General features: G+C 36.8%; 1 protein-coding gene across 1 annotated transcript in view; it reads right to left on the reverse strand.

The window, feature by feature from the left end:
• Positions 1-1,181, reverse strand: part of KIF13B (kinesin family member 13B) — a 176,153-nt gene extending 174,972 nt beyond the window's left edge. Inside the window, exon 1 of the mRNA XM_015571149.1 lies at positions 1,069-1,181. The gene's annotated coding sequence lies outside the window, so the exon portion shown is untranslated. The remainder of the gene's footprint in view (positions 1-1,068) is intronic.
• Between the last annotated feature and the right edge of the window lie 4,819 nt (positions 1,182-6,000).

Consider the following 6,000-nt stretch of genomic DNA (forward strand, 5'->3'; position numbering starts at 1 on the left):
AAGATCTTCTATAATCTGATCCCAGTTTCTATACTTAAATTAATTTCCTTGCATTTACTGAGTAAAAAACACGTATTAATCTCTTCCTTCTTCCCCAGCTTCACTCTCTTTACACCTTCTTTCCCTCCCTCTTGTTCATACAATGATCCAAGTCCAAAAGCAAAACTCAAGTATTCTTCCTCAAGTCTTGACAGAGTCCCTTCCCTCCAAGACCTTAACATCTACTGGAGACTTACAATGAACAATCCAAAACAATACATAATAATTAAATTAGGTAGTAGAGATTACAGCTCACAGAAATTTAACGAAGAATCACTGAGTGTGCTTTCCCTCCCAGGAGCACATCTATGCCTTTCCTTACCCCCTCTCCTTCCCCCACAGGCCCCATGAGACTTGCAACCGGGGGCAGTGGGCAGCAGCAGCTCATCCTGGGCTAACCCCCTGAACCTGTCCCCAGTGCCCCCTTTTCGCTGACTCTCCAGTGAGCTGAAAGCAGTCTCCTTGGCTCACTTCTTTCCTATAACATTTCTAGAGGCCAAAGCAGCCTCGCCTGGGCTCTCTCCTGTTGCTTCTTCTATCCTAAGCCCTTCCTGGTTTCACTGTACCCAGCTTTAATAAGCCATCTCTCAAAATAAAAAATAAAAAAATAAATGAGGGCTGCAAGAATGCCTTCAGGAAAAGGCAGCACTTGACATGGCTGATGGACACAAGGATTCAAACTAACAGAAGTAAACGCAACCTGAACTGAGGAACAACCTAAAAGCCTTTTCTTCTACCCCACTTCTTCCCATTTACATCTTACTTAATCCTCCAGCCAGCATCATCTCCTTCAAGAAGAAGCCTTCCTCAGTTACTCCAGCATCTAATCTAAGCTCTCTTCTCTGAGCTTCTAATATAATCTAAAGAACTCATTCTGGTAGTCATTGCATATTATAGATCTCATCTCTTCACGTTGACAGCAATATGTCTCTACACAGTAAGCATTTGATGTTTGATAAGATGAACTCAATTCAGTAGCCATTGTTGCTTTCAGTCATTTAAAAACCCATTAATCGTTTCTTAACTTACCGGGCATCTCCTTTGGAAAGATTAGTATTTACAGGATTAAGAATAACCTTGTTTGCATCTACATCCACCACACATTTGGTATGCAAGTCAATTTCTGTAAATGAAAAAAAAAGGAAAAATAGTCATTTTTAAAGTAATTTATTTCAGAAAAAGCATTTGACAAAAATCCAACACTCTCTCGTGATAAACACATTCAACAAACTAGGAATAGAAGGAAACTTCTTCAACCTGATAAAGGGCATTTACAAAAAACTACAGCTAGCCCTGACTGATTTGGCTCAGTGGATAGAGCATCAGCCTGTGGACTGAAGGGTCCCAGGTTCGATTCCGGTCAAGGGTACCAAAAAAACAAAACAAACAAACAAAAAATAAACAACAGCTAACATCATACTTAATGGTGAAAGACTGAACGGTTTACCCTCTAACATCAGGAATAAGACAATGATGTCTACTATTGGAACTTCAACTCAATATTGTACTAGAGGTTCTAGTCAGGGCACTTAGACAAGAAAAACAAATAAAAGGCAGCCAGATTAGAGAGAAGTAAAACTATCTCTATTTGCAGATGATATGATCTTGTTTACAGAAAATCCTAAGAAATGTACTAAAAGACTACTGAAATAAACAAGTTCTGAGAAATTGTAGAATAAAAATCAATATACAAAAATCAGTAGTGTTCCTTATACACCAGCAATGAAAAATCCAAAAATAAAGTTAAGAAAACAATTTCATTTATACTACCATAAAAAAGATTTAAACACTAAAGGATAAATTGAAAAGAAGTGCAAGACATGTACACTGAAAATTCTAAAACATTGTTTCAAAAAAACTAAAGATTTAAACAATTGGAAAGACATTTATGTTTATGAATTGACAGAATTAATACCATTAAGATGGTAATACTCCCCAAATTGGTCTGCAAGATTCAAGGCAATTCCTATCAAAATTCCAGCTGTTTTTTTTTTCCTATTTCAAAAATTAACAAGCTGATCCTAAAATCTATATGAAAATGCATGAGATCCAGAATAGCCAAAACAATCTTAAAAAAGAAAAACAAAGTAGAAAGGCTATATTCATCAATTTCAAATTTACTATAGACTATAGTAATCAAGACAGTGTGGTAGTAACATAAGGATAGAAGGATAAATAGATAAATGGAACAGAGAATCCAGAAATATACTTTCATATTTACAGCCAAATGATTTTGACAATGGTGTCAAGACCATTCAATAGGGAAAATATAGTCTCTTCAGCAAATGGTGCTAGAAACTGGATATCCACATGCAAAAGAATGAAGTCAGATTCCTTCCTAATTCATACACAAAGATTAACTCCAGTAGATCATAGATATAAATGTAAGAGCTAAAACTATAAAACTCTTTGAAGAAAATGTAAGGGTAATTCCACATGACTTGGGGTTATGTGATGGTTCTTAGGCGCCAAAAGCACAAGCAACAAAAGAAAAAACAGATAAATTGGACCACATCAAAATGAAAAACCTCTGTGCTTCAAAGGACACACACCATCAAGAGAGTAAAAAGACAACCCACAGAATCAAGAAACTATCTGTCAACCATATACTTAATAAGGAACTTACATCAGACAATAGGAGGAACTCTTACAACTCAATAATAATAATAATGATAATAATAATAATAATAATAACCCAATTTTTAAATAGGCAAAGGATCTGAATAGACTTCTCTCCAAAAAAGATACAAAAATGGGCAATAAGCACAGATGCATCATTAGACACTGGAGAAATGCAAATCAAAACTACAGTGAGATACCAGTTCACACCACTAGCATAACTATAATTAAAAAGACAGATAATAAATAACAAGGACTTGGGGAGAAATGGAACCTTCAAACAGTACTGATTGGAATGTAAAATAGTGCAGTCATTTTGGAAAATAGCCTGGCAGTTCCTCAAAAGTTAAACATAGAATTAGCATATGACCCAGCAATTCCCAATCCTAGATATATACCCAAGAGAAATGACAACCTTTGTCTATGCAAGAGTCTGTACATGAATGCTCATAACAGTATTATATGGCTATTCATAATAGGCAAAAAGTGGAAACAACCCAACTGTCCATCAACTAGTAAATGGATAAAGGTGGTATATCCACAAAATGGAACATTATCTGGCAATTAAAAGAAATAAGTACAGCCGAGACCGGTTTGGCTCAGTGGATAGAGCGTCGGCCTGCGGACTGAAGGGTCCCAGGTTCGATTCCGGTCAAGGTCATGTACCTGGGTTGCGGGCACATCCCCAGTGGGAGATCTGCAGGAGGCAGCTGCTCGATGTTTCTCTCTCATCGATGTTTCTAACTATCTCTCTCCCTTCCTCTCTGTAAAAAAATCAAAATATATATTTAAAAAATAAAAATAAAAGAAATAAGTACAGATGCATAGTACAACATGGATGAAGCTTGTGCTAAGTGAAAGAAGCCAGTCACAAGAGACCACATATTGTATGATTCCATTTATTTCAAATGTCCAGAATAGGCAAATAAAGACAGCAAATAGACTACTGAATGCCTAGATAGGGAGAGTGACTGCTAGTAGATATGGTTTTCTATTGGGGGTGATAAACACATACTAAAATTAATTATGCTGACAGTTGCACAACTAGCATAAGCATAATAAAAACCACTGCATGGATGAATTATATGATGTGTAAATTATACCTTACTAAAGCTTTTTTTTAACATATAGGCTATGTTTATGGTGTCATATTTTTATATATTCTTATGTTTTTCTGACCCAAGGTATGAAACTTTCTGACTGCCTTATCTCCACTACCCAAAAATATGATCTAAGGAGCTGTACTACATTAGAGTCATTTTGTATTTCCCAAAGAACCTTGGTCAAATATCACATTATCATTATAACTTTAAAGTATTTCCACTGACAGGAAATGTCATTTCTTTCTCTCTCTTTTTTTAACTTGTATAATTGAAACAAAAAAAAATTTCCCTCTTTGTGCCTGTCAACTTATTTTGTATCCGTTATTTTTCATTAATTCTCAAAAATATAATTCAGAAGCACAAAAAATGTAGTGGTTTTTTATGTTCGTTTTTTTTGTTTATTTTTTGTTTGTTTGTTTACCCAAGACATTTTTAGGCAAAGAGAAATGAAAGGAAAACATCAGAGCTATGTTTTACCTAGGTGTAGAAGACTAACCACCAAAAAGGCGTACGTTCCACTATAGTCAATTAGCATTAATGCTTTGTGTTAAATTCACTCTAGACTATTCCAGAAATGTGGTAAGAAAGTCTCAGCCACACTGCAAAAACTTTTCAAACATGCAATTTCACTTATTCCTTTTCCTTAGGCCCAGAGCTCAACAAAGTTTGCTATGATCATACTTTGTTAATACTAGCCCTTAATGGTATGCTCACACATATACATTTAACAAAGTATTATTGAACTTTTAAAAAGGAACAAAAGTATTGGCTGAGCATACTGTATTGGCTGGCCCCTTACAGTCAAATCTGTATTATAATAAAAGCATTATCAACTCTCCGGAAACTGTACTATGACTCAGAATCTACTATCTCACCTCTTACCACAAGGTTCGTTATTAGTTTCTTGCAAGAACGTTTGGTCTGAGCAAAGGAGCTGCATGTATAGTTCTGTATGCATAAGTATATATCTAGAACAAATGCCTGAAAAACTATAAATAAAATAACCCCCCCACACACACACACAGAAAGTAGTGTTTTGCCCTCATTTCAAATGATCTTGAATTGAGAAGAAATCCAAACTTTTTTCTGCAATATTTGTATGCTTTTCTCTGTCCTCTTCACAGCTCTTTCCTTCTCCCCTTCATGACAATCAATAATTTGTCAGTATTAAATGGCATGATAAAGGAACCAATCAATCCCTGGAAAATCCTGTATAATACAAAGAATTGCCTAATAACTAATATATCTGTGCTGGGCTGCATATCTGGTGCTCTCTGGGCCTCCACAGAATTTAATAATACAATGTAACTCCTGTAATCTGCGCTGCAGTTCAGCCTCTGCTTTGGCAAGGTGCTGTAACTGTAGTCAGCTGGCCAGCTTAATAAAGGCTCTTAAATTTAAATTCTGAATCAGTGGTCTATCTCCCTGAAATGAACCCATAACATATCCAACCTAAAATCATTTTGTCCTCAAGAGTGCAATACTTACAAATGCCCCTACATCTAACTTACATCAAAGGTAGCCTTTAAAATGTAAACAACTATCTTTACTTCTTTATTAGCTCAGTTTTCATTATCAAACAAAATTCCCCACCTCTGTTGACTGATACATAGATATTAAGAGGAGGCTTTTCACAAGACTCTTTAGAATACAGGTAGAATGTCTAGGACACAAACACCCAAGCTAAGAAATCAGTGAGATTTGAAGAGAATTTAAGGGTCAGGTATATGACAGCATCCTATCTAATAAAAGAGAAACATGGTAATTGGCGTACGACTACTACCCTTCCCATTGGCTAATCAGCAAGATATGCAAATTAACTGCTAGACAAGATGGCGGCCGGCAGCCAGGCAGCTGAAACTAACATGAGGCTTGCTTGCTTCAGTGACGTAGGACTCCAATGTTCCCCACCTGCCTCGCTAGCCTATGAGCCTGCAGTTTAAGAAACATTGTAACAAATATAGAAGCTAAAAAAAACCCCAGAAACCTGCTTTCAGTGAGCCCGGGATCTCAGAGCTGGAGTTATACATTGTTTCGATTATAGAACCGAAACAAACCAGATACCTGCTTTCAGCAGCAGAGGCCTAACAGCTGGAGCCAGAGCTAAAGCTGGCCCAGAATTAAAAAGAAAAAAAGGAGCAGTTGGGAGCTTCCATCACCCGCCAGCCTGAAAACAGCCTTCAGCCCCTCACCCAGACTGGCCAGGCACCCCAGTGGGGACCCCCACCCTGATCCAGGA

The sequence above is a fragment of the Myotis davidii genome, unplaced genomic scaffold (assembly GCF_000327345.1).
Source record: "Myotis davidii unplaced genomic scaffold, ASM32734v1 scaffold524, whole genome shotgun sequence".
NCBI lineage: Eukaryota > Metazoa > Chordata > Mammalia > Chiroptera > Vespertilionidae > Myotis > Myotis davidii.